At 43.4% G+C, this 27958-nt stretch overlaps 1 protein-coding gene and 2 long non-coding RNA genes across 8 annotated transcripts in view; 1 reads left to right on the top strand and 2 right to left on the bottom strand.

Moving 5' to 3' along the window:
- The window catches only part of SHISA9 (shisa family member 9), a 296188-nt gene that overhangs the window by 197619 nt on the left and 70611 nt on the right, over nucleotides 1-27958 (top strand). The gene's annotated exons all lie outside the window — the stretch shown is intronic.
- On the bottom strand, nucleotides 152-27958 carry LOC113626187 (uncharacterized). Of its 5 annotated transcripts, none has more exons than XR_003435084.1 (4): nucleotides 27605-27901; nucleotides 7406-8245; nucleotides 1806-2465; nucleotides 152-1611 (listed from the first exon to the last, which is right to left on the bottom strand). It is a non-coding gene; the product is annotated as an uncharacterized LOC113626187 (long non-coding RNA). The 5 variants fall into 5 exon arrangements; XR_003435081.1 differs by lacking the exon at nucleotides 152-1611 and having other exon boundaries at nucleotides 1834-2465; nucleotides 7406-7727; nucleotides 8152-8245; nucleotides 27605-27939; XR_003435080.1 differs by lacking the exon at nucleotides 152-1611 and having other exon boundaries at nucleotides 1834-2465; nucleotides 27605-27939.
- On the bottom strand, nucleotides 12760-16813 carry LOC113626188 (uncharacterized). Its single transcript, XR_003435085.1, has 2 exons — nucleotides 16491-16813; nucleotides 12760-15252 (listed from the first exon to the last, which is right to left on the bottom strand). It is a non-coding gene; the product is annotated as an uncharacterized LOC113626188 (long non-coding RNA).

The following is a 27958-nucleotide window of genomic DNA, read 5'->3' as shown; positions in this document are numbered from 1 at the left end:
CTTCAGTAGTTGTGTCTCGTGGGCTCAGCAGTTGTGGATTGCGGGCTCTAGAGTGCAGGCTCAGTAGTTGTGGTGCACGGGCTTAGTTGCTCTGCGGCATGTGGGATCTTCCCGGACCAGGGCTCGAACCCGTGTCCCCTGCATTGGCAGGCATATTCTTAACCACTGCGCCACCAGGGAAGTCCCTCATGTTTTGTTCTTGTTGTTGTTGTGGATTTCATGAGATTTAAGGTACCAAGCGAGGCCACCTTCAACAGCAACAGTCACTAGGAGGTACATTTTTTGGAAGAAGGATGATGGATGACCTCAGAAAGAGGAGGCTGGACTCCAGGGAGAATGAGAACATGACAGGGAGACATAAAGGGATGAAGACAGTGTGGTCTTAGAGGTCAGGTGGGAATGGGGTGACTCCAGCTGACATGACCTTAAAAATGACATCATGACTGTAGTTGTCCACAGGAGGGGACAGTAGTGTAGGTGTGTCTGCAAGCAGCCCTGAGAATGGATTAAAGGAAAGAAGGGTGCAGAGAGACAATTATATACATATATTTCTCTTAGCTTTGGCCAAGCTAGTTTGATAACAGAGTTACTCCCAACCCTGAGGGAACTCCCATGGGACTGTCTATAAAATTGCAGTGAAAGCTGTTAGATTCCATTGTAGAGTTTAGGGGCCCTTTGGTGTATCAGCGAAGACCTGTTACCAGGGGACTTGTTACCAGGGGATTCCACATCAAACATCTGTTCCTCCCACAATGCAGGGTGAAGTTGGTGGCCCCGATGCCCCACCAGGCTGCATGGTGACACCATGTTAGCAGTGCCCCAGTGGTAGTGTGTAGGGAGGACACGGGGGACCAGGAGAACATATTTTTACACATAAATATTTATATCAAATCAGCTCTGCGAAGAAGGTGGCAAAACCAGGCGTGAAAACACAAAGAGACAGAGCAGGCTTTGCAAATATTTATGAGAGAGGAAAATGCTGAGAGAGAGAAATAGCCCTGGCAGGTTGGCAAAGAAGGGAAGAGAGACAGCAACGATGCCCCGAAGTGTGGGAAGGCTGCCTTCTTGGAGGAAGAAAGTAGAGAGGGCAAGACTAATCAAATAATAATGACGTTAGGGAGGGAAGAGGCTGGTCACTTTTTATTTGTGTTTTTAGTACTTGTATGACGGTCCCTTTGCTAAGCACAGGTAATCCTTGGAGGTAGACAATAATAACCCATTTTGCAGATAGGAAGACTAAGAGTCAAAGAGATTAAGAGATTGTTTTCAAGTTACTCAGCTAGCACATAGGGAGAGAGCTGGGATTCTCTGCACAGTGATTTGTCTCCTAGCCCAGTGGTCTTTCCACCGCTAAACTCCAGTTGCCTGACCCAGTTCAGGCCTGGCCAGTAATGTAATGGACAATTGAGAGAATCTGTCTCTGCATTCTGTTCATTTCCTATAATAGCCATGTATTACTTTTTCAGCTGGAAATATAAACATTAAAGATACTGGTACAAAAACTAGTACAAATAGGAGAAAGCTCTAATATATGAAGAATTATATTTAATATGACTTTCTTGGGATGGACAGTGTCTGGCAGGTGTCTATACCAGATGTATCAGCATTTATCTTGTGGGCAGGAAGGGGAGTGGGTAACTTTAATGTTTCATTTTGTCCATTTCTGTTCAAAATTTTTACAATCAGCATTATGACTTTTATAATAGATTACTAAATTCAACACACACACACACACACACACACACACACACACACACACAGGACAGGTGTCTGTAACAGGCATATTCAGCATCCTTCTCTCTCACCGTCAGTTTCCTCTTTGGTAAAATGATGATAATGGAAGTCCTATTGCATGGGATTCTCTGAGGATGGAGTGAGATAGTCCACATCAAATACTGCAGTGCCCAGCACATTGGAAGCTCTCCATCCGTGTCCAAGGTTACTCTCATTTTTTCAGCTCATTGGAGAAGTGCCTGGAGGGGTGGTTGGTGGATCTAGCCCATGCCTTGCCCAGAGTAGGGGCTCAACGCTTTTGTTGTTTCTCTTGCTGTTGAAGAAATAAATAATCTGGGACTGGCACTGGTTTTAAGAGAAGGAAATTCAGCCTCTGTGTACAATTCAGCTCTAGGCAGTTACCAGCCACTGCAGAATTTTGTTGCTCAGCCAAAGGTCCTCTTCAGCTGTCGCTTTAGGACACAGCCATTTCTTGCCAAGCCGCTGGTGATTGTTTCAGCCTCAGGCAAGTGGCTATCCTCAGGTTGACTTGAGACTCCGCCCTTCCTAAATGCTAGAGGGAATGGGTTGGAAAGATCTCTGTAACGCAGGAAACCAGCCAGGCGGTGGTGGAGAGGAGGAGGAGATTCCTCTAAGATGTTTGGGCATTTTTTTTCAAGAAGTTGGAAGAGAAATATGCAGTGTCACTTGGGTTTGTAGGTTTGCTCATAGTGTTGTTCAGTACCAGTTTTCTGTTAGGAGCAAATACACAAGTATCATGATTGGTGGCTGTGGGGGGAAGGGAGAAGCCTGTTGACATTAGTGGACTGATGTCACTAATGGCGTTGTGTTTGGTGCTCTATGAATGTTTGCTCATTTAATGCTCAAACAACACCACAGGGACAGTGTTATCCTGTCTGTTTTATAGATGAAAAACCCAACGTCCCTAAGGTCCTATAATAAACAAATGTGATGGAACTAAGGTATGAGAATTAGGTTATTTGTCTGGATCCAAATCTTCGGGAGGGTATGTGGGAATTAAAAAATAAAAGAAATGTGTTGGTAAAGGTACACATTAGAATACAGTCAATTTGTTTTTCTACTCTTTTGGGAAGTGAGGCAAGAAAGAACAGATTTTGTTAATCCAAAAGATAAATTCATTCGTTTAGGAGCTGTGATTGGCTTGGGTCAGGGCTGGTGAATAGATTGAATCTTCAGTGCATAATCTGATCCATTGGTAGTGGCTGCTCAGTGGGAAATTGATTAATAATGCCTGTTATGGTAGTGGGATGGGCTATGAGTGGCCCAGTTGCTATTGGTACCCACTCATGAAGCAGAAGTGGCTGTTCTGAATAATACAGGAAGACTACTCTATTGAATGGCACAAAGTAGGACAGGTGGATTATATCTTTTAAAAAACAAATGTATGAGTTGGATGGTGAGCACAGTTGGCAGAAACTGCGAATCTAGTGAGAATGGGCAAAGGTCTCTTTTTGTGTTATCACAGAAGATAGTGAACTTATAGTTCTTCAACTGCCTCCAAGAGAAGCAGCCCTATCTTCTCTTGCAAAAGAGACATTGAAGAATGCAGAAAGCAAGGCTTTTTCATAGTAAAGTGGTCTTAGCCATGGGACTTTTGGAGCTAGACAGACTATATTTCAGATCCTGGATCCATCACTTATGAGCTACATAACTTTGGGTTTCTACCTCTACATTCTCATTCACAAAACATATTACTCCCAACTCTTGTTATTATTCTGAAGATAAAGCAAGAAAACATTATTATTATTATTATTTTGCGGTACGCGGGCCTCTCACTGTTGTGGCCTCTCCCATTGCATAGCACAGGTTCCAGACGCGCAGGCTCAGTGGCCATGGCTCATGGGCCTAGCCGCTCCGCGGCATGTGGGATCTTCCTGGACCGGGGCACGAACCCGTGTCCCCTGTATCGGCAGGCGGACTCTCAACCACTGTGCCACCAGGGAGGCCCAAGAAAACATTCTTAAAAGGCTTTGCATACAGCAGGTACTCAGTGTCTGAGTGTTCCCTTCATCACTCCATTGTGCCCTGCATTTGGGGATGCTCTCCTTGGTGAGGAAAGGCCTCACTGAATCCTGACTCAGACTGAGTCCAGCCCTTGATACACAGGTGTCTCTAATGCCTCCTGCTGTGACCGAACTTCAGGATGCACTTGGCTTCCCCTATTACTATTAATGGCAACGGTGTTCCAAATTCCCCTTCCACTGCAGTCAGTTTATCTCTTAATGCTTAGCAGAGGTAGCCCGCAGAAAGATTGGCAACATTGTTCACTCGGTTTGAAGGTTCCACTGTGTTTTGAAAATTATCTAAATGGGGGGATAATGAAAAATCACCAAACTGGAACTTTCTCAACCTGACAGGAAAGAAAGGCTTTGAAGAGAGGTTGCCTTATGACCAAAGTTATTAGCCAGGGTGGGGAGGGAGAGAAAGGTAGTGTCAGTTCCCCAAGCCCAAGAGAGATCAGACCTGTTAAAACATAAAGCACTTGGAGCCTTTCACTATTTGCAGGTTACCTGTAACATGCCGGGGAACTCTGGGATAAGGGGGATAGGCAGGCCTCCTGTTCTGTCAGCTCTGGACAGGGTAACAAAACTGAGACGCCATTGGTGTCCTCCACAATCTGGATGGACCTGACATGTGAATTCACCATTGATTTCCTTCTTGATGGTAACTTATCTGATGGGATGGGGTATCCTGTGTGGAAGGATTGCATCTCAGAGTCTGGCTTTCTGTTTTATTAGTGGCGTGTCTTTGATTCTTTGCTTTTCTCCTGAAATGAGTGTATGCTGTTACCTATCTCACAGAACCATTATGATGAGTTAGAGTCATAATATTTAGAAATCATAAGTATCATGGACTGCGTTCCTATTTGATGTTGGAGGAGCTACTATGCTCATCTCCATTTTGATCAATAGTCTTGCAATGTAGGTAATATAATCCACCTTGTAAAAATGTGATACTGAGCCTCGTAGAGAGGCAGTTTCTCACCCAAGACCTCACAATTAGGAACCAAAATCTGTTTGACTCCAAATGTGCTGTTTTATACCATCTACACAAGATGACCTCAACGTGAGACAGTTTCTGATTGTGAAAACCCAGTCTGGTGCAAGGCTGTCATAGCCACTCAAGAAATATTTATGTGTTTTTGGTTCATTAATCTGGTCTTGCGAACACTGAACATTGCACAACTCTGAGGCTAGTGTAGGACATTGGCTGGCTGATGTCTGATGTTACCTGACTATTCACCATAGCCTGGGACAGAGACAAGCAGACAGCAGATCAGTTTCTTTTTCTCTTAACAAGAAGTATGGCTCTCCCAGCAATGGGCAGCCTGATTTGAAATTGACAGGATGTGAGGAAGGATCCATTTCCATGACACATCCCAGCTAGTGGCAAGCCCTTAAGCGTTTTACGGCACACGTTGAGAACTTGGTGATCTGCAGAGGCTGACAAAGCCTTGGCGGCCCCATGTGTGCACATAGTGACATCTTGAGCTTGGACAGCAGTGTGGACAGTGATGTAGAGGCTGCCGTGAAGAGCAGGCCTTCCCTGGGGCCGTCTTCCCTGCTCCTACAGCCCTTCAGCCTCCCCGCGTCGTCATGCTCACCTCCTACTGCGCTTGTCTGTGTGGTTCTTTACCTCCCTTCTCTTCCTTAGTGTGGGTTCCTGGAAGTCAGAGACAGTGTCTAATTGATCTGCCCGTCCCAGTGGGGTGCAGGAGGCCAGGCAAAGAGTAGGTAGGTAATCAATACAGGGAGAGAGTGAGAGTGTGTGAGGGTGAGGAAGTGGGAGAGAGGGGGAGACAGAGACAAATAGAGACAGAGAGAGACAAATAGAGACACAGAGAGAGAGAGCTCTAGAGAGATACAGAGAGACAGAAAGAGATGGAGAAAAACACCAAGGGGGAAAGGTGGAGAGACTACGGGACATAAAGAAGGAAAGAGGGGAAGAAAAGAGAAAACAAAGGGGGGGATAGAGACGAAAGAGAGAAAAGGAAAAGGAAGTTGGGAAGGAAGGAAGGGGGAAGAGGGAAGAGAAGGAGAGGGAGAGACCGGAAGGAAGAGCAGACACTACAGGCCAGCTCTTGAAGGAGTTTCTCTTTGGTTCTTTTCCAAGATATAAATTCTTTTTTTTTTTTAATATTAGTATTTATTTATTTATTTTAAAAATTAATTTTGTTGAAGTATAGTTGATTTACAGTGTTGTGTGAGTTTCTGCTGTACAGCAAAGTGACTCGGTTATACACATATATACATTCCTTTTTTACATTCTTTTCCATTATGGTTTATTCCAGCATATTGAATATAGTTCCCTATGCTCTGCAGTAGGACCTGGTTGTTTATCTATTCTATATGTAATAGTTGCATCCGCTAATCTCAAACTCCCACTCCATCCCTCCGCCACACCCCTCCCCCTTGGCAACCACAAGTCTGTTCTCTACCAAGACATAAATTCTTAAGCCGTCAAGGTGGACACTGGGCTGCAGGGTGAGCTTAGGAGTTTTGTTCCAAACCAAAGTCTCTAAGGCTCGGTCCCCATCCGTGAAATGGACTTAACCATGTTGACCTCACGTGATTGTGAGAATTAACCCACATAATCACAATAAAAGAGTCACAGCCCCTGAAGCAGGGGAGGCTAAAGCTGAGATGAGGTACTTCGGAGGTGAAAGGATCCTGAGAGGCTCAGCCTGGAGCAGGGATCTTGGGGAGAGCCCAGCTTCCGATGAAGACTTGTCAGCCTTTCCTGTTTTAAGTGCTGCAATTGTTAAATTCTGTTATTAGACATTTTTCTCTGGCTTAATAGTCCCTGAACAGTACCTGTTCTGTGAATGGGACCTTTCCTGGGGTGCACACCGACTGTGCTGTTTTGAATGCTGCATGATTAAGATAATTAGATGCCCAGACAATGTTTAAATACTATTAAGGATTTGGTGCACACTGGCTGGCCCTGGTGGCAGAGTCTTTTGGAGACATAGCCTTTGCTTGCTGCTGGTTTTTGGAGACCAGAACCTTGCCTAGGACGAAACAGCTCTTCTGGGCAAAGGAAGAGAAGGGAAAGGAAGGGAGGTGGCATATTTCTGAGCTCCTTCTGAGTGTCAGGTGATCTGCAGGGAATTCTGCAGATGGTCTGATTTAATTCCATCCTCCTACTAGACGATCAGGTGTGTGTTTTTGCTTTCACGTTTCAGATGAAGATACAGAGGGATGGAGAGGTGAAGGCACGTACCAGGGTCAGGCATCTAGGGAGCCCCACTGGCCAGGTGGCCTTGAGCACTTCCTTTCAGGTCTCTAAGCCTGAATTTGCTGACTTGGAAAATGAAGATAACAATAATATTACCATTTAGGGTTCATAAGAGAATTAAGTACAAGGGGACATACATAACACTACCATCACAGTGCTGGAAAGCTACAAAGAACTCAATAAGTATGAGTTAATATTCTTATTTATTCCCAGATTATCTGGGCCCAAAGCCTACACTTGGTTTATGAATCTGTCAGCTCAGCTTATGTGCCCTTTGGAGGTGGATGTAGGTCCCACATGGACATGGGTCCCATATGTACGTGAGGTCTGGAAGTCCCTTAGTCTGTCTGGGACATGAACACTTTAGGTTCCCATCATGCTGTAAGAATTCAGCCATGCTGTGTCCACGTACCTGTGTCTGCACCACGATGCTGTAAGAACTTGGTGTGACTGTGTCTTCATGCATGCTCTCACCTGTGCATTTGCAAACCCACCTCTGTGGTGATGGTAAAATTTAACATCTTCACGTAACTTTGCAGTTTACAGAAGAGCAGTTCTGTGTGTGTGCTTTTATCCCATCTTTCCAAGGACTCCAGGTCATTGATTGCTATTTATCTTGTCCTGAACTTGCTAATATTTTGGTCAACAAATGTTATCTAAGCATCTTCTTTATGTCAGACTGTTCTGGACAGAAGAGTGAATATAAGAGGACAGAGTTCTTGTCTTCATGAAGGCTTCCATTCCGGAGGTAGTAAATATATAAAGGAAAAATAAGACACTTATATGTATTAATTAGGGTTATGAAGCCCAAATCCTCAGTGCATTAACATAATCAATGTTTTTTTCTTGTGCACAGTATAGTGAACTCTGCTCAATGCAGTTATTCAGGGACCCAGGATTATTCTATCTTGCGGCTCCACCATTCCCGTAAGACCTTGTGATTCTCCACTGGGTCCTCTGCATCTCACCAGCAGACTAGAAGAGATCTAGATAGGAGGCTTTTGCTAGGATGGGCTTGGAGGGGCAAACATAACTTCTGCCTAGGTTCCATTGGCCAGAACTGTTGTATGGCTAAACCTAATTACAGGAAAGCCTGGTGGATATGTTGTAGTTTCCCAGGAAGAAAAGGGAACCAGTTTAGTAAAAACACATACATACCCCGCTACGGTGTACAGAAGTGTGGTTGTGCAACGCTCCGTTGTGTGTTTGCAGTTGCGTGGATTTCTTTGGAGGGGCTCAGAGGGGCTGCTTTCTGCAAGAGGAGGGGATATCCTTGGTGGATGTGTAGTGTTCTCTGTCGTTTCATGATGTCCAGTAGGGAAATTGGACCTCTAGCCCTGCCTTTTTCACACCCTCCTTTCTCTTTCTTTGCCATCTCTTACCCCGTGTCTTATCCAGTGCTCAGATATACACAGCGTTCTGCTGTGTACCTTCTCTCCTTCTTCCTTCCCTGGGTTAAGCTCTCCCACTCTTGTGAATCCCCCATCAGCCCGCAAAGCCCTCTCACAACTGGGAACCCAGATGTGTTCTACCTTTAAAACATTCTTAGCTATTAGTAGCAGTCCTAGTAATGCTACCACTTAATTTGAATGGTAGCACTTAAGTGAATTCCATGTCTTTCTATTCCACTAGACCTTAGGTGCCAGGATGGCAGGGACAATGGCTGTCTAGGCATAGCTGTACATTGGTGATTGGCATAGCTCCAGGTACACAGTGGGGCAGCCATCAGACATATTCAACGAACAAATGCATAAATCATTGAATATATTTCATTGAATCTTCCCAGCAACCTTAGGAAATAAGTATAATTATCTCCATTATGCATTATTCCCTCTCCTTGATTTACTATTATCCCCAGTTAAGAAAACTGAGACCCAAGGAATTTAATAACTACTTCCAAATCACAATAGTAATAGTTGGTGGGACTTGGATTCACACTCAGGTGTGCTTGATTCCAGATCCCATGCTGCTTGTTTGTTTGGTTTTTATTCTGTCACGCTGCATCCCCATCAATTGGTATTAATACCACAATGCAGATATTTCTTTGTTCTTTTTCAGAGTACTTTCACATGGGTCATTTCGTTAGACCATCATGGTAGGTCAGTGTAGTGTTCGGCTCATGTTTCAGTTTTTGTTTTTCTACTTCAGAGATTTAGAAGAAAATCTACAAAGAATTACCTCTGCCCTAGGGGTCAACAAGCTTTATCTGTAAAGGACTAAATAATAAATATTTTAAATATTTTTGGACTCTACAATCTCTATTACAACCTCTCATCTCTGCCATGGTAGCACAAAAGCAGCCATAGATGACGTGTAAAATATGGGTGTAGCCATGTCTCAATAAAACTTTATTGTCAAAAACAGCTGACAGCCATACATATTTGACCTGTGGGCCATAGTTTGTCAACTCGTGCTCTACACACCTGCCAGAACTAAAATGGAAAACAGGGACAATATCAAAAAGAAAAATCAGGTGAGAGTTTAAGAAACTTGCCCGAAGTTCCAGGATATATTTGTGGCAGAGCTGTGCCCCGAATCCATGTTTCTTGCTTCCTGACATAATGTTCTTTCCACTACACTGACCTCTCTCATTAACCACTATGGCGGAAGTAGAAAGCAATCTCGGGCTCTTGCATTTGCCATTTGTTCCCCACAATTGCAAACATTAGTCACTGTTCAGTGTTCAGTCCTAATATCTTCCTTCCACAAAAACCTACAGAAGTACAAACGCTTTGCTCTGTTGCATTGTCTCTTTCCTAAAGAAATGAATCTAGAAGCCAGAACAGATATGGTCCCTGATCTCCAACACACCAGAGTGGTTAAGAATAGAGATTTGGAGCCAGGCAGGTGAGGTGGAATAGCAGCTCTGACACATGCTAGCTGGGTGACTTCGGGTGCCTTGGTGTTTTCATTAGTAAAATAGGGGTAGTGACCATCCCTGCCTCTGAGGGCTGTTGGATGAGGGTTGAAACAGTTCAAGTGCCAAGTACTTAAAAGAGTATCTGCCACCCAGTAGGTGTTTACTGCTGGTGCTGCTCATCATTACTTTTCCCAACGTGGAATTTGTGACTTCATATATTTATTGCTTCTAAGCACCAGTGCCTTAATGCAGATATAGGTATACCTTAATGCAGGTATACCCTCAGCACTGATGACATTTGGAGCTGGATACTTCTTTGCTGTGGGGGCCTGTCCTGTGAATTTTAGGGTGCTTAACATCACCCCTGGCCTCCACCCTCTAGCTGTAGTAGCATCTCCTGCCCCAGTTGTGACAATCAAAAATGTGTCCAGACACTGCCAAATGTCCCTTTGGGTCCTGGGGGCAAATTCTCTCCGCCAGTTGAGAACCACTGCTCTGATGTCACTGCTTCTTCCTTGTGACTGTTTGGCAAGTCCTGACACGTGTCTTCCTCATGAAGAGAAAAATTAATAGGTGTTAAAAAGTACTTAAAGCAATTAACCCCTAATCGAGACCCTCTCGCTGATATCCATTGAGGGTCACTGGAGAAAACTTTGGGGAGAAAGTGAGCAGCTTATGGGAAGCATTTCTGATGAAAAGTAGACGTTTTAAGGATCTGTCCCCTGACCCCGATCTCTAGGTTGTCTTCATGAATGGGGAAGACGTTCTGGGTGACCCAGTCAATCACTTGGGGAAGGTGTACTAGGAGAGAGACACCAAGTTAGACCAGGACAGAAAGAGACAAAGTGATCATTTAGTCACTCAACAAGCCAAGGGCTACTTTAATAGCTCAGGAAGCAGTGAGGAGGGAGATAGCATCTCCACATTCCAGAAACTCACAATGTAGTCAGAGACAGACAAGCAGACAAAGAAGTGAGGAGTCTCCCAGATGGGGACTACAGAGCTGGGTGGGATCCTTTATTTTTCCGGACCTTGGTTTCATCAAATATTAGGGAATTCTGTACTGACGTGGAAGTGTGGGAATATTGAAATTTGCATCCTCTGTTATGATGAAATGTCCATAAAATTATCATCAAAGGCCCAAGACACAGAACTTACTCATAAGGAATATCCATGATTTTCATTTCTTTTTCCTAGCAGAATAACAGTTTAGTGAGAAGTGGGCTGTGGAAACTTGGGTCATTGCCTAATGGAGCCCATTCAAATTCAGGTTCCAGATTCCTCCCTAAATCCTACTTGCATCTCTGCAGCTCTGGTCACTGGCATAGGCGACATGGGGGCACCAAGGTGAGATATTTCTCTGTCCCCACACTTCAGGTTACTGGGTGATGCCGGGCCCTTTGGATTTGCAAAATGGATTTTTTAAATTCTTTTTTGGAATGCCAGGCCCATCCAGCTGGATGGGCTGGTTTCTCCCCAGTTTCGGTTACATTACAAGGGAGGCAACATGTCAAACTAGACTATGGGCTTTGTTTTAATTGAAAGTCGTGGAAGTAATTTACTTGTTCTGTGTCAATTGCTACATCTTCATCATTCACGTTCTCATCAGTTCTATCAACTAGTTCATTCATTCATTCAGCAATGATTCAGTGTTGTATTAATGGGTGTGGGAGTGGAAATGACCCATCTTGGCATGGAAGAATATTTTATTACTGACATTTAGAATTGCTGGAATTGTTTAGAACTGCTAGTGCATTGCGATATTATATAGAAGACCAAACCTTAGTTGGTTTTATTATTGCTTTTAAATGTCCTACAGTCAACGTACTCCCTCTATGCCTGCACTAGGTTCAGACCCTTCCAAATACACCAATACGTTATACACCACTGCCACCATTTATGGAGTATCCACTATGCGTGAGAAAATTTGTTGGAATCTGGGCACCCCCAGATTCCTACAAGATAGCACAGTGGTGAAAAAATGGGTAGTAAAACTAGACTGCCTGGTTTTGTCAATGCCAAGTACCAATTAAGTCACTTAACCTCTCTGGGCCTCAGGTTTCCCATTTGTAAAATAGGCAACAGTAGTTGTAGGACAAGGAATATTTTTTTTTTAACATCTTTATTAGAGTATAATTGCTTTACAGTGGTGTGTTAGTTTCTGCTTTATAACAAAGTGAATCAGTTATACATATACATATGTTCCCATATCTCTTCCCTCTTGGGTCTCCCTCCCTCCCACCCTCCCTATCCCACCCCTCTAGGTGGTCACAAAGCACCGAGCTGATCTCCCTGTGCTATGCGGCTGCTTCCCACTAGCTATCTATTTTATGTTTGGTAGTGTATATATGTCCATGCCACTCTCTCACTTTGTCACAGCTTACATAACTTTGTAGGAACCATTATGTTGAGGATGACTTTAATCAAATTTGAGGGAAATTATTCAAGGTTGCAGAGTACCTTCTTTTGGCTTTTGATCAAAGCACATAAAGAATTCAATCCTTATAACCTATGTCCTACTTACTTACTATTTCACTGTAGTGCCCGGTTTCAACAAGAAGTTGTACTTCTGCTGTACTTTTATACAGTGATATGTATTCTGTTCCTAAGTCATGTCAAACTGTATTACCTGAGCATTAGGTAATGTAGATAGACTTTTACATATATCCCCACACATAGGGTCTCTACTACATTAAAAATAGCTGGACCAAGTTTCCTTAGGTACTTTATTTCCTTTTGAATGCTGAAACTTTCATTTGAACTTATTTAGTTGCTAGGCCTTCTTCTGATTTTCGTAGATTAACACTGACCCTGCCCTTCAAAAACAATGCATCTGAGTGTCTTCAGGAACCACTAGGTGAAATAAAGAAACCTAGTTTTTAAAAATATCTTCCTGTTTTCCTTTCTTTTGGTATTCTCTCTCTTCCCCTACCTAGTATTCTCTTCTAGGAACTTCTCATTATGTGATCAACAATGACCTATGTATTTAGAGCCTAATTATAATTCTTATTACTACTGACAAGTCATACTGTGAATACACACAGAAATAAAAAAAAAGTAAAATGGATAAACCTAAAAACATTAAAAAAAATAGGGAACAGTAGTAATACCTACCTTAATTTAAGTTAAATAATCTTCTTCAAACACTTAGTACAGTTCCTGGCACACGCTAACACATCAATATACACTATGATTTATTCCAACAAATGTTATTGACCCCCTGCTGAGTGCCTGACAGCGTTCTAGGCACTGGGAAGGGATTAACAAAATAGTTTCTACACAGCCCAATGAGAAAGATTGGTGGAGTTATTTCTGCCTAGGGAGAGGGGATGAGGGAAAATTGCATAGAGAATATTTGAGCTACATCTTAGAGAAGGGGTAGGAGCTTTTCAAGAAGATAAATGTGTTTGATGTGGTTGGAACAAAGCAAGGTGAGGCATGGTGGGAGATAAGACTGGAGAGACGGGCAGAGGTGGGATTATATAAAGCCTTGCTGAGGAGCATGGGCTTGTAAGTGATGGGAGTGTGTCTCAGTCAGGCTAGGATAAGTTATGCTGTAGCAACAAACATCCCCAAATATCTTAGTGGCTTGAGACAACGGAGGAATCTAACTCACTCACGTTCATGTCCATTGTGGAGCGCCTGCAGTTTTTGCTCCAGTGCCTTTACTCAGGAACTGAAGGAGCAGCTCCTGTGTGGGACAACCTGGACTCTTAGCAGAGGGGAAAAAAAAGAGAAGATGACAGCACATGTAACGGCTCTTAAAGCTTTTGCTCAGAAGTGATGCTCATCACTTTCACTCATAACTCACTGGCCAACACAAGTCACATGACTGAGCCTGATGTCAGTAGGGGAGGAAGTAATCCTTCCATAGGGAAGAACAAGTATTTTGGACAACAATGGAATCTACTACAAAACATCATGTTCAGATTTGGATTGCAAGGAGCAAATGTGCTAACAGATATGAAAATGTCATCAATTGTAAAGCCCCATTCAGATATCAGGAGGTATCATTCGTTTTGGTAAATAAAGATGTACCATCTGGCTCCTCCTTCAAAAAGGACTTGCTGTCCAGCTATAAGGAGTGTGGTCGGCAGAGAGCCTATAGCTATCAGCTCTTTCAGGGTCTGCCTCTGCCATAGAGAGCTTGTACCATCACATTCTTCCCAGAGCATCCAGCCTCTAGTGACTGAATGAGGCAGTTAGATAAAGGTTGGACCATTTTGGCCTGAAGGGGACAACCCTGGTGGATAATATTCATTCCAGAGCCCCTTGCTGATGCTCAGGCTTTTCGAGCGCTCTTCACCCTGTTCTATCTTATTTCCTCCCCTTTTCCCTTCACATCTGTTGATCCCCAATAAATATCTTGCCCCCTAAATTCCATCTCACCTATGCTTCTGGAGAACCCAACCTGTGACATTATAGTAATAGTGACAGTGATAATAATGTAATTATTGTTATAATATACAATTATGTCAATAGCAAGATTGATGTATTAATAAATACATTAATATTACACTCTCCATCAAGGGCCACCAAAGGGAAATAAACCAGATAGCAGAATTAGTAGTTAAAACAACAGATCATTGCTTTGGGTTTTGTCTGATAAAGCCACCAGCTTTTTTTCCTTAAGGATTTTGTGCTCCTGAGGTAGATAGTCCGTAGCCACTATCATGTCCTTTGAGGATCAACAAGAAGCTGAAATCTAGGTCCCAGGCCATGTGAAACTCAGAGATTCTGGGCCAAGAAGGGCCCTTTAAGAGAATGTAGTGGCTCTTTTAACTTTTAGAGCTCTCTAGTAAAAACTATCGTGAAGCCCTTGCTGTTTTGTGTTTTGTTTTTGTTTTTTATCAATACTACATCTGTGATGTGCCTGTTAATTAAAGTATACTGGAAAAGGACCCATGTTTCAAGCCAGAGAGACCTCTCCACTAGCTGTTTGACAGCAGCAGGTTATCTAACTTCTCTAACCGCCTCTGTAAAATGTGGATGACAGACTTACCCTATATGGTTGTAGTGAGGGTTAGATGAACTGTTCTGTATGTAAAACGCTTAGGAAGATGCATGATGTACAGGTTCAGTACATGTGCATTTCCTCCCCCTTCCTTTCTTCCCCTTGGATGAAATACGCAAATGTCGCTCACTAAATCGGTAGTTTGGTCACTTCACCCGATAACCCTGGAATAAGGATTCTTCTTCCTGAGAAATGCACATCATGAAGAAAAATGATGGTGGTGTTTTTTTTTCCCCCTGTACCTGGTAAAACATTTATTTTGACTGATGTTATCAGTCAATGATGAAGGACACGATTCGAAGGATATCCTCTTAGGTACAAGCTTCTCTCCGTCGATAGGGGGTGCCTGGAGAGCTAGGCTGAGGTTTCTGAGAGAGTGTCTGGGCTAAGCAGGAAAGAGAACAGGGATTGATTAACGATGTCTACCACAGGAACAGAACGAGGATACAGTGGCACACATGCCACACACTTGCCATCTTTGTGGCGCTTCAACAGGATGTAAACTTCCTTCCCCCTCCAGGAGTTTTCAAGCCTGTTTCAGCTTACAAGACGTCGGGTCCTGTTTTGCCTTGGCAATGACACTGATCTACTCTGTCTGGCGAAGTGAATGAAAAGCATTTGTTGGAACCAAAATGGGAGGCAGACAGTGGAGCCTATGATACATGCTGTTGTATGCGATTCTCAACATGGCAGTCGTACCTCTTTCTTTAGGACTCAGTTCAAGTAGCTTCCCAAGGATGCTGCTTCTCAAATGTCAGCATATATACGAACTAACTTGAGGATCTGGTAAAACACAGATTTCTGAGCTCCTTCCCCAGAGATGCTGATTTAGTAGGTCTGGGCTAAAGTCTGAGAATTTGCATTTATGCAAACTCAAAAGTGATGATGATCTGCCTAGTCCATGGACCATGCTTTGAGTGACTCTGTTCTAGGACTTGCTTCCCCATCTGTGGTCTCTGAATAATAGTGTCAGCAGCATCTGGGAGCCTGTTAGACGTGCAAAATCTGAGGCCCCATCCCAGAGAATCAGAATCTGCACTTTAATAAGATTCCCCCCTGGTAATACACATGCAGATTAAAGTTGAGAACCACTGTTGGAACTCTTCTCTGACTCTCCTGTGCTGGGGTAGGTGCTAGTACTTTCTTCACACCGATTCTCCTCCATCACTGATAGTCCTCATCACACATTATTATAACCAGAATGGTTGGACTTTGAGCTTTCGAGAACGGGTATATACAGAACAATGCTGTATATCCGTCTCCTAGGACAGTACTTAGCGTATAAGAGACCCTCAGAAAATGCATGTAGAGTGAACAAGTATGGCAGCCCTCAGACCTTAGACCCCACCAGTCATACCCCCAAGTCTTATTCAAGTTGTCTTTTGTATGGTATTTGAAGAGAGGTTTTTCTTAGTGATTCAGGATTATGGAGGCTTCACAAGGGGAGTATTTGAGCCATTTAGGAGGACAAGGGTTTTCCAGGCACACCAGCTCTTATTTACATGCAAGCAGTTGCTGCCCTAATTAGGAACCACTTTCCCCATTCAAGTGAGTAGGTTATGAGAGGGCCAGAGTGTCTGATCTCCTATATGAAGTTTTTAGTTCCGTAACACCCGCCTTTACCCTTGCTTTTTGCTTCATTGGACATCCTGAGCTTGCTGCCTCTGTTTGGGCACCCTTGCGTTGTGGGGTGAAGGGGAGGAAGAAGGAGCTAATGAAGCTTCTGTCCTCAAACATGGAGTCCTGAGTTGGGAAGGAGAGGACCAGACTTGTCATCATGATGGTGTCATCGCCTTCCTCTGTGATCTCAGAAATATCACTTCTCTCCTGACTCTTCGTTTTCTCATGACAGGTTTGGGTTTTATCGGTAGTTTGCTTTCTTCCTTCCTTTGTTTCTTTTCCTTAACTTTTCTTCCTCCACCTCCCTTTCCTTCCTTCCTTCCTTCCTTCCTTCCTTCCTTCCTTCCTTCCTTCCTTCCTTCCTTCCTTCCTTCCTCCCTCCCTCCCTCCCTCCCTCCCTCCCTCCCTTCCTTCCTTCCTTCCTTCCTTCCCCCTTTCTAACTTACTTTTCTTTCTGGTCTCCTCCTTCCGTCTCTTCCTCCCTCCTTCCTGCTTCCCTCCATCTCCCCTTCTCTCTCCTCCTCTCTCTTCCTTTCCCTTCCTTTTCATCCCTTCTCCTCCCTCCTTCCCCCTCCCTCCATATCTTCCTTTATTTTTTAAGCAGAACCATCTCCTAAGAGTTTTCTGCGGAGGGTCAAGATGTAAACCAGTTACCAGTGGAGCTGCCCTGGTTGGAGTGCTCATGACCTGGTCTGCAGCACCAGCCTTCCCACATGCCCTGTCTTTGAAATGGTTCTGCAGAATCCTAGATTTCTGTGAAAGGCAGCTTACAAACCATTGGATTTAATGATCTCTGACAGGTATTTTGTTCCTAACAGTGTAAGATACATATGAGTAAACGAGCCATGTTAGAATCTGTTCTCTGGCATCTCACGGCAAGACAGCTTTTTAAAACTGTCACCCTGGGATCTCAGAAGAGACAGCCCTTCCTTCTCAGAGTTGCTCACCCTGGCTCTGACTCAGATGAGGTTCCTGGTCATCTACAGCCCTGTTCCTTTGTCATGGTCCCTCCCACCTCTCACCTGACTTCCTAGCTGGGCTCTGCCTCTCTGCTTTGGCTCTTTGCACTTGGTCAAGTCTTATTTTTTTTTTACCAGTATATAGTGCTCCCTTCTGGGGGAAGCCAAATGTACGCTCATGAGCCCATTCACTAAGTCCGCCCATCAGTGATGTGTTACACTAAGTTCCATATGCCAGGCTCTGGACTGAAGATGCCGTAATACATCAGGCACTAGTCTTCTCTCAGTGATCTCAGAGTCAGGCTTAACATACAGTCTGATCAATACCAATCAGTGTGTTAAGTGCAATGATAGAAATCTATGGACGGCAGCGAGAGGAGAGAGTGAATTGTGTAGAGACGCATGGTGGGGTCAGGAATATTTTCCCCCAAAAGATGGTATCTTAGCTAGGTTTTGAAGGAAACATCTAAAACTTGGACTGGAAAGGAGGGAAGGCATTTGAACCTGTAGGATTATTTGATGTACAAAGACTCAGAGCATGTCTGGGACAACTGTGGGCAATTTAAAATTATCCAGAAGTACAGGTATCTTAAGGAGGAGAAGGGATGGTAGACAATGAAATTGGAGAAACAAGGCCAGATTATGAAGGTATATTATGGTAAGAAGCTTTAATTTGTAGACAGTAGGAAAGTAGATGTAAAGCCTTTTTACAAATACCCTTTCCCTAAAAAGTAATGGTGGAAAATTTAGATGACAAAGAAAAACTAAAAGAGGTAGGAAAAAAACCCTTCCACCTTTCCAATGGATGCCCACCCTCCAAAGGCAACCATTATTATCATTCTTGCTTCTTTTCTTCCAGTTTTGTTTTCTATGTAGTTTTTTATACAGTGGAGATGATACCAAAGGAGAGTTTTAAACAGGAAAGCAATCCCTTTATGGAACTCTACTCAACATCTCAATAAACTGGAAATTACGTAATTTTTTTTCTGGAGGTTTTTTTTGAAATGTTTTATTTTAGAACAGTTTAGATATACAGAAAAGTTGCAAAGATGGCACAGAGAACTCTTGTATACCCATTTATTAGTCTTTAAATTAATTGAGGTTTATTGCCACTACTTGTTGTCAGTCCAATAAGAAAACAGGCAAGACATGGGGATTTGTCTAAAAACATAATGGCGGTTGCTGCCTCCCAGTGTATCCCATATCCCTTGCAGCTGTAATGCTGGACATTGAGAATGAGAGTTCACGTTGCTAACCCTGAAGGGACTTCCACCGCGAGGCAGGAAATTAACTCAGATGGTAGAAAGACTCCCATCCCTGCCCCCGCCCCCCTCACATGAGCTGAAATAAATGCAGCTTTCCATTCTACCTGAAATAAAGTTATAGCAACCTCATTCTCGGAACATTTCTGAGGTCATCCTTGAGCCCATAGCCAGTTGGAGATGGCTCTGCCGGGTCTGACTCTAGGTCTTTCATGTCTGGGTGTGGACTGGGTGAAGTGGGGGTGTCCAGGAATCCTTTTAATTATATTAGAATTGGGGTGTCTAGCATGACCAGACTGAATGGTGTAGCCATAACCACTTATTAGGTCTCCCTCACCTCCAGATCAGTAACAGCCCACATATTCCTTCTGTGGCTATACAGCCTGGGTCCCCCAAACGATACTGCCTGAGTTAGGCGGTTTAAATCTTTGCAGCCTCTGAGTTCCTCTAGGATCCACTTGATTTTCACACTTTGGCTAAACGCAGGTTATCAGAACCTAATTTATTATACACCTCTGTGGCTAGCTGCAATGGGAATTTTGCAAGTAGAAACCGGTAGTCTACAATACTCAAACTCCAAGTCTTGATGTTAGATTTGTACATAGTTATTTGCCCTCCACCATTCAGTCTGCAGACAGTGCGTTACCAAATGGTCTTTTGATTGCTCATCCTCTGGCTTAAAGTATTTCTGCCTCTTGTTTACCTCAAGTTCATTGTTTTATTACCATCTCATTATTTGAAAGGGGTATGGGGGGGATATTTCCATGGTGATGTGGAGACCTTACCACTTTAAACCAAGTTAAAGCACGTTAGCACACCGTTCAGGAATTTTTAAAGTGTTAGAGAGTCTGTGACAGGGGCTATAAGGCTCTTCCTAATTTCTCTTTTCAAGTGTTTTATGGGAGAAGATATATTCAAGTTCGTGGGGTTGAACTTAGCAGCATGTAGCAGTGGGTAGAAGTCCTCAGTAGATGTTTCCTTTATTCTAATTAGCCAGCTCCCTTGTATTAATGGTTTTTAGCCTAACACCACAGCGTGCCAAGGACGACTATGTCCCCATACCTATCCTTCTGGAATTCAGAGCCTGCCTGAAGGGACTGATAAGGAAGGAAGAAAACTGTTACAACAGAGGGTGATAAGAATTTCGCATGAGGTGAAGGAAGGCCACTGGGCAGCTGCACTGGTGCCAATGGGAAGCCATACTGTGATCTGTTCACCAAACTCCATCTGTGCTACCCAGCCTTGTTGGCTATCCCTCTTAGTGTGATCTGGCTCCAGGGACTGACTCCCACTAAACTGATGTATAAACCATCATGAAACTGTATCTTGTGCCACTGAAGAAAAGAGCAGCCATTAAGCAGACAGTGTTGAGTCAGAAAAGTGAGTTTCCTCCCAAGAACAAAACCACACAGAGAGCTCAATTATAATCAAAGGATTCCTGAGGCAAAGGCTACTACGGGGGTTGCCAGAGCCTGCTGGTTTTGATGTACAAGAAACAATTGTACATATCTCTTAACAAATCCGTATTCAATGGATTGTGTACAGCTGTACACAGAGGATTACACACATCTCTTCCAAAATCCAGCATTCTTCTCGGTCACTTACAATGGACCATGGTGGGAATATTTACACTATGATAATTGGCAAATGTTACAAATTAGAGCTTCCCCCCCCAAAAAAATCTGGTTGTTAAAAACGTTTACCAGCATATCATTTGAACTATTACATGTGCCATAAAATGTATTTAAGTTAATAGGATCGTCCTGGATATGTCCTAGACAGTCCTGGGAAGGGCATGCCCTATGTCTTATTACTTTACTGTCCTAGTGTGTTGTGGCTGGGCAAGAACTATTATGTACTAGCCTGGGAGATTTTTTTTCTTGCTAGTTCTTTAAGGTAATATTACTTATTTCTCCTCTGGTATCCATCTAGTATTCAGTGATAACCTGGTTTTTAGATTCCAAGTTCTTTGAGGCCACCTCACTGTTGGCCCTGCATACACTGTTGGGGAGAGAGTGGAGAGATGAAACAAAAACAAGAGTGAGGAGACGGCTGTGGTCATTTTTAGTGACTGTTACCATCTATCATTAAATATCTTTCCTAAAACAATAGACATAAATTTCATGGCAGCTCTAATTTCATGCTAAAACTGGCCCTATGCTGATTTGGGGGTCTTCGTTTGGACAAATGGAAGGCAGCAGAAGCCACTCCTAAGTGGATTTCGCTCTTCTTAATGAGGGATATAGTGCCAAAAAAATTAAGTTTCTTTCATTAGTGAAAATGAGGCTCCTTCATCAACTTTCACATTATACAAAGAAAGAAGGAAAAAAATACAGGCAGAAGGGAAGGAGCCTAGACAAAGTAAACAATTATTTTTGATTTATTGATCTCTGCAAGAAGCTAGAGCTTTTGGCAGAACAGGGAGCATCGTTCTTAATTAGTGTCATGATTTTTCAGCAGTTATTGACAATGCAGTTTCTTCAGCCCTATTGTTTCTTTAATGCCAGCCTCTTTTCCTGTGCCCCTCACCATCTAGTTTGGGGGCTCCATCAGAGGGACTGGCGGGGGGAAGAAGGTTCTCTGCTTCTCCTTAGGAAACCAAGAGAGTTCCTGGATTGCATCATAGGACAGTGTGGGAACCAGCCTTGGCTTCAAATCCCAGTTCTGTCACTTAGCAGTTACGTGGCCTAAGGCTAGTTGTTAACCTCGCTGGGTCTCAGATTGCTTAGCTTGCTCACCTATGAAATAGAATAATCAGACCTGCCTCGTGATTTTGTGGAGGAAATTAGAGACGAGCTGTGGAACACTTTTCATAGTTTATGGAACACTTTTCATAGTTTATGGGGAAAGTGGCGGCTGTTAATAATAGTAATGACTAGGCAGATTCATTTCTGCAGTCTGCCGACAGGTACAGTATCCTTTATTCTAACAAATACTCACCAAGAACCTACTATGTGCCAGAAACTGTTCTAGACACTGAAGTTGTATTAGTGAACAAACAGACCAGAAAATCCCTGACCTCATGGAGGTTATCATGATGTACCATCCTAGCACCTTATTAAAAATTCACAGTGAAAATTATTATCTGAGTTGAGAAGATAAAGCCTCAGCCTGATGGACAAGGCTCATAATTGAAGCCCAAATTCCTGCATTCAGGAAATGAAAGGGGCATGATCCATGCCTATCAGGAGGAAGTTAGGTGTTTGCTTCATAAAGCAACATTTATTGAGCCCTTACAATGATGCAGCATCTCATTCAACCTTTTGAGGTAGGTTTGTTCCACGAAGCAGTTGAGACCCAGAGCGTTTAGCAAACTTGCCCAAGACCACTCGTGTTATCATCGGTGGAGTCAGGTTTCAAACCCAGGTGTGCCGAATCATGCTCTTAGCCATGACTGACGAGACACCAACTTGATGAAGTCTTTCCTTCAAATTCTCCTTCATTCCAGATTCAGGCACAGGTTATGGCACTAGGTTTCTGAAGAAAAGTCTGATTCAGTTAATTTTCATATATTAGCTTTACAAGGGCAGGGAATATGTCTCTTTGGCTGGCTGCTGTATTCTAGAAGCCGATTGAGCTTCTGGAACTTATTAGTTGCCAAAAAACATTTTGAAAGGATAATGGAATCAATCGTCAGTGAGTATGGTAGGATGTGTCCTTCCTGGTCCCTATTGATGTTTCTGCAGAAAGGAAGACAGGCAAGGTATACCTATTCAGCACAAAGGACAGCGACATGTGTTTCTTTGCTGAGATAACTTTGCCCTTGAGGAACAGTGAGTAGATTGGTGAGCCTAGAAGTTATGGGGGCACAGGATGGATGGAAATGAGAAACTAGAAGAGTCAAGTCATGGAGGGTCTTGGGTGGCATGCTAAGGCGATTGGACTCTATCTGAGGGCTGTAGGGAGACAATGAAGAATTGTTAAACACATAAATACGTGACTTAAAAGAGTTAAGACAAAGATTCTAGAACCAAGAAGTGGGAGGATTTGCCAAAGGTCAGATGGCAGAATAACAACAGCAGAAACTAGAAACCCTAAAGCTGGAGAAATTCTTCTAAGCCACACTATGTTTTCTTAATTAATTCTTACGGGAAAATGTGAAGTGAGCTTTAACTCTAGGCTGTTTCTGTTCAGGACAGGTTTTATTTTATTATATACTTTGATTTTTTTTATTTTGACCATCTCCATCAGGTTGGAAAACCTCTGCCTGTAGACCAGAGTTTGAGAGAAGCCCGTATGTGCCAAGAAATGTTGACTGCCCCAGACACTTTGTGCCTGGTCACGGGAGTAATTAGGGGCTAGAGTCCCAGAGGGGCAAAGGAGAGCAGTGGGTTAACATTCTGGAGAACACCTTCACATAGGTCTCCGGAAGTATGTTACAGGAAGATCTAGGATGTTGTAAACATTGGGGAGGGGCACTCGGGACTCTGCCTATCTTTCCTGGAGTCATCAGCCATGACATGTGTGTGCAGACACACACAGGTACAAACAGGCACACACCCCTTCCAGCGCATACCTGCATGATCACCTCATACTTGTGACCCACTCAGGCACACTGTCGACATGTTTTCCACACATCCCCACACAATCTGAATACACACAAACACACATTCCCCACCCTGAGTGAAATATATCCACTGCACGCTCACCAGAGCAAGAGCAGATGCAATGCCTTGGGTTCACATACCTTACACACCCCTGCAGACACACCCGCACTACACACAACATGCAGCTTCCACTACACACCCATACAACTCATGCTCTTAACCACGGAAATATACCACACACCTGTATCAAAACCTTCCCACATACGAAATTTACACACCTCACGCTCACCTACCTATCCAAGTCACATCAGCGTTCATTCTGCTACCACCTCATTGCAGCAAAACGCAGCCCACATTCTGTATATCTACATTCATATCCTTATCCCTGTCTATATCTATCCATGTGCTTGCGTACACACACACACACACACAGATATGCCATGCCTATGCCCTGCATACATATACCCTCTATTTCCTAGGGATCATAATTCAACAGTGAAGAAATTTCCTGGGGTCAAGCACAATTCTTGCCTACAGTCACTAAAAATATATTATTTAAAGCTTAAAAATGTTATGGGGAAATAAAATTCTATTTGCCTATTTTTAGCTCCCTTAAGGTTAAATGTGGCCTTATTCCATGTTCAAGCAGCCTTTGGGATTATGTAACTTCAACAGCTCTGACCTCTGACGTCAGTACCTGCTCTACTGTTGGTGACGGGCATGCAAGGCCCTTTCATCCACCACCAGCGGCAGCAGGTGTTCTAGGCAAAGGAATATTTACTGATCTGGTGAAGGGGTGGAATATCTGGGGGGACGTGATGCTCTCAGCCAGTTAGACGAGCTTCCTGCCACAGCGAGCCCTGCTTGATAAGGCTGAGGCTGAGACCAGCATATGAAAGGTGGTCTATTCTTGGAACACACCCCTTCCCAAGCTCTCTTGCCGGGCGACAAATGTCTGGAAAAGCGGGGACTCAGCTGACCAGGCTCAAACCCTGGGCCTGACTGTTGGCGCACAGCTGGGAATAGAGATGAGAGGGCCTATGTGAAGAGACTGTAGTTCAGTGCCTTGGGTTTTGCCTCTCATGCTCACCGGGCACAGGGTCACAGGGGGGTTCCAGAAACCACCTACTGGTAAGGATGGAGTGGCCACTGTATCACCAGGTGGGGGATGGTAGACCATAGTATAAACACATGGTGCCTGGAGTTGGGTAGCCTTGGGTCAAATTCCATCTCCCTTGTCTATTAGCTCCTTGACCCTGGGCAAGCCTCACTTTTCCCACCTCTAAAATGGGGATTGTTTTGATGTCCAAGAGTAAAGTGCACTTTACTCTTCACCCATATTGACCTTTCAGTAGTTTCCCCAACATATTGGCTTGTACCTCTGTGTCTTTTCTCATACTGTCTTATCTCCATGTGCTGCCATCCTCTCCTTTGTTGGCTGGGCAACAAGGTGGGCTCAAATGTCACTTGTCCTGGATAGCCTCCCGGATACCCCAAGGCAGACTTAGGCATACTTAGGCTTCTTCTGTTCTCTCACTCCTCTTTACGCATGGTGACCCCCTTCCCCCTCACCCCATCCTTCACTATTTGTGGCAGACCTGGCCCTCTTTGGCAGCAGCAAGAGACAGGGAGAGTAGTTATGAACGAGGGCCCACCACAGTCTCCAGGATAATGAGATCAGTCTACTAGCCTTGATACCCAACCTGTGTTCTGGGGCCATCCTCACTGCCTGGGAGCTTGTTTGAGATGCAGAATTTCAAACCTACATTATCTAATGATAATGTAAAAAGAATGACACGAGGAGGAATTTCCACGAGGAGGAATTTCCACGAGTGGAACAACCAGCAGTGGTACCCAGTCTCTTTCATTTTTCCATGGATTGTATTCTCCCTCCATCTGGCTGAACAGCAGAGAATTCAGCTTCCTCTTATGATCACAAGAATATAAATGCTCTGTAGCTGTATCCTCTTCGTATATCGCATCCACCAAGACGTGTTCCCTCCTTCTCCTCAATCAGTATCTGTCTCTACTGCTCTTATGGAAAGAATATTTCTAGATTTACATGACTGCATAATTAAACCTTTACAAATCTTGAACTAAATATGTTTCGTATGCTTATTATTTAGCCAAATGCACTTTCTGTCATTCAGAAAAAAACCAGATTTCCCTGCTGATCATTCTACATCAGCACATGCCTCCTTCATAACTTTATCTCTAGACTCTAATCTCCACGAGAACAGAATGATGGATTAGCTGGCGCCTAGTAAGCATGCTCGGGGAATTTTTCTTAGATGAATAGGACTAAATAGCTCGCTTGGGTCCAGGGAGTCTGACTTCTTTACCTCCACATCCCCAAGGTTCCCAGCACAGAGTAGGTATTATAATTTATGTCAAACGAATGAATGGACAGGAGCAGCAGTCGGTTCTGCAAGGCTTTGCCTGGAGGAATCAGTATGGCTGCATAGATTAAATTATGGGAAGAAAAGATCAGGGAAGAAGACAAAGCAGAAACCTTATTTCACGCGTATTATCATACTGCTTTTATCATTCAATGTAAATAAATAAAAGGGGATGGTTCCAACAACGGAACTGTGAAAAGACCCAGAGATGCATATAACAGGTCTGCCACTGCCTAGAAATAAATTCATGTGGCCGAGCTATTTATTTCAGCCTCAACTTTTTTTTTTTTCAAAATAAGTCTGTTGTTCTCAGTGCAAGTCAGGAGAGTTTGTCTGTGTGGCTGCTTTAGGTTCTGTGGGTTTCTCTGCTTATCTCTGTGTGTCTCTCTTTGAGTCTGAATATCTCAGGGCTTATGGGTTGCAAGCAACAGAAACTATGTCTGGATGATTTAAGCCAATAAATGATCTACTGGAAGAAATATGGGACAGCTCACAGAATCAGAGGAACTACTAGAGAACGTCACTTTAAGAAGGAAAGAGACCAGGGGAGTTTCAGAGAACTGGGACTAATGTGCTCTTTTCAGGATGCTCTGTGATGGAGATAATTTTCCATTATTGGGTCATTCAACTTAGGATTCAAATCCCAGGGATAGGAAGTCTGATTGGCCTACTTTGGGTCACATGTTTAGTCCTTGAACAGGATAGGATACAACATCCAGTTTGAAGGATTGATCAGAACTGAATCAGAAGAGGAATAGATAATATGGTAGGCAGAACAATGGTCCCCCTAAGATGTCTACATGCTAATCCTAGAAACAGTGAATACGTTATGGAACATGGCAAGGGGGAATTAAGGCTGAAGATGGAATTAAGGTTGCTAATCAATTGACTGTAAGATAAGGAGATTACAATGTGTTCTCCACTGTAATCACTTTAAAGGTAGACAAGTTAGTCAGAGGAGTCAGAGTGATGCATTATGAGAAACACTCAACCAGCCAATGCTGACTTTAAAGGTGGAAGAGGGCCATGAGGCAAACAATGAGGGGATTCTCTAGAGGCTGAAAAAGGTTAAAAAAATGATTCTCACCAAGTGTCTCCAGGAAGCAGTGAGGCTCTGCTGACACCTTGATTTTTAGCTGTGTGAAGCCCATTTAAACTTCTGACCTCCAGAAAAATAAGATTTGTCTTGTTTCAAGCCATTAAGTGTGTGGTAGTTGATCATAGCAGCATGGGAAATAGATATGGAAAAGCAGCACATGCCTACAACAGGGTGGGACTGTACATGTTTGTTTCCATGGGCTTCTAATGGAAAACTTTGTGGTGCAATCCACTCAGAAATGGAGAATCAGTTATATACAATGGAATATTACTCAGCCATAAAAAGGAAGGAAATGATGCCATTCGCAGCAACATGGATGGACCTAGAGATTATCATACTAAGTGAAGTAAGTCAGACAGAGAAAGACAAATTATCATATGATAACACTTCTATGTGAAATCCAAAATAAATGATACAAATGAACTTATTTACAAAACAGAACTAGACCCACAGGCATAGAAAACAAACTTAAGGTAACCAAAGGGGAAAGGGGAAGGAAGGGGTAAATTAGGAGTTTGGGATTAACAGATACACACTAATGTACATAAAATAGATGACCAACCAGGACCTACTGTATAGCACAGTGAACGATACTCAATATTTTGTAATAACTTATAAGGGAAAATAATCTGAAAAAGAATACATATATGTGTGTGTATAACTGAATCACTTTGCTGTGCATCTGAAACTAACACAACTTTGTAAATCAACTATATACTTCAATAAAAAAATAAATGGTTTCACAAACTATAACTTAACCATGCCCTCTTTTTATAAATCAAAACATTGTATAGATTACTAAATAAAAAGCATCTTATGTAGAGAAAAAAGATCTAGCACAAAGGCAGTACCTGATGAATGTTGGCTTCATCCATTTGTAAACAGTGGAACTTTCTCGCTCCTGGTTCTCCCAATCATGGTGTTCGGTGGATTGTGGAGCTATTCTGTGCCCACTGTTCTAGAACCTTGTGGTGGAGCTCCAATGGGTGACTTCCCACAGGAGGAGGGGGTCTGCAGGCCCTGCTTTCCACAGGGCCTTTAGATAAGGCAGAAGCCTGCCCCAGAGTATCGGTTCCACCCATTACAAGCTCCGGCAGGCAGAGGGGTGTGGACCTCTGGAGGGGTCCAAACCTGCTGCTCCAGGATGTTTGCCAGTCTTCTCTGGAGCATGGGACAGTATTGTACTGGATGATCGTTCGTTCTGA

Source organism: Aethalodelphis obliquidens, unplaced genomic scaffold (assembly GCF_003676395.1).
Source record: "Aethalodelphis obliquidens isolate GAN/ISIS:26980383/991018 unplaced genomic scaffold, ASM367639v1 scaffold18, whole genome shotgun sequence".
Lineage (NCBI taxonomy): Eukaryota > Metazoa > Chordata > Mammalia > Artiodactyla > Delphinidae > Aethalodelphis > Aethalodelphis obliquidens.
Note: the sequence above shows the minus strand (reverse complement) of the source record. Positions and strands in the feature narration are given on the sequence as shown.